Source organism: Arachis ipaensis, chromosome B5, assembly GCF_059453495.1.
Source record: "Arachis ipaensis isolate K30076 ecotype BB chromosome B5, ASM5945349v1, whole genome shotgun sequence".
Lineage (NCBI taxonomy): Eukaryota > Viridiplantae > Streptophyta > Magnoliopsida > Fabales > Fabaceae > Arachis > Arachis ipaensis.
In genome coordinates, this window is record NC_142440.1 from 84,655,505 (window position 1) to 84,656,420 (window position 916).

At 44.2% G+C, this 916-nt stretch overlaps 1 non-coding gene across 1 annotated transcript; it reads right to left on the minus strand.

Moving 5' to 3' along the window:
- Positions 1-380: 380 nt before the first annotated feature.
- LOC148564814 (small nucleolar RNA R71) lies at positions 381-487 on the minus strand. Its single transcript, XR_015884883.1, has one exon. It is a non-coding gene; the product is annotated as a small nucleolar RNA R71 (small nucleolar RNA).
- Between the last annotated feature and the right edge of the window lie 429 nt (positions 488-916).

A 916-nucleotide genomic window follows, 5' to 3' on the forward strand; every position in this document is an offset into this window, starting at 1 on the left:
CTGGGTAGGAGAGAAGAGTTTTAGGCTCTTATATCAACCCAAACCCAGGAAACTGTGGGAGCTGCATTCAAAAGCCAACCATACATGCCAACAACTTTGAACTAAAGCCACAGCTCATCACCCTTGTTCAGAACAACTGTTCGTTCGGAGGAGGTGTCCAAGAAGACCCTAACCAACATTTTACCACCTTCCTGAGGATATGTAACACTGTGAAGTCTAACGGTGTTCATCCTGACACATATAGACTACTCTTATTTCCCTTCTCACTCAAGGACAAAGCATCTAAATGGCTGGAGTCTTTCCCGAAGGAGAGCTTAACAACCTGGGAAGATGTGGTGAACAAATTCTTGGCAATATTCTATCCTCCTCAACGGATCAACAGGTTGAGAGCTGAGGTACAAACATTCAGGCAGCAGGATGGTGAGACTCTATATGAAGCATGAGAGAGGTTTAAGGACCTGACAAGAAGGTGCCCACTAGATATGTTCAATGAATGGGTGCAGCTGCACATTTTCTATGAAGGTCTTTCTTATTAATCGAAGAAGGCAGTAGACTACTCATCTGGGGGATCTCTGAATAAGAAGAAGACCATTGAAGAATCCATAGATGTTATTGAGACTGTAGCTGAGAATGACTACTTCTATGCTTCTGAAATAGGCAACACTAGAGGAGTGATGGAGCTAAACAATGTGGATGCACTGCTGGTCCAAAACAAGCTTATCACCAAGCAGCTGACTGATCTTACCAAGAAGATGGAGAGGAACCAAGTAGCAGCAATCACCACCTCATCAGTAACCCAAGAGGGAGTGAATGCAGAGGCAGAGGATGAGCAAGAACAAGCCAACTACATTGGAAACTCACCTAGAAAAGCACATGATCCATACTCCAAGACCTACAATCCTGGTTGGAGGAATCA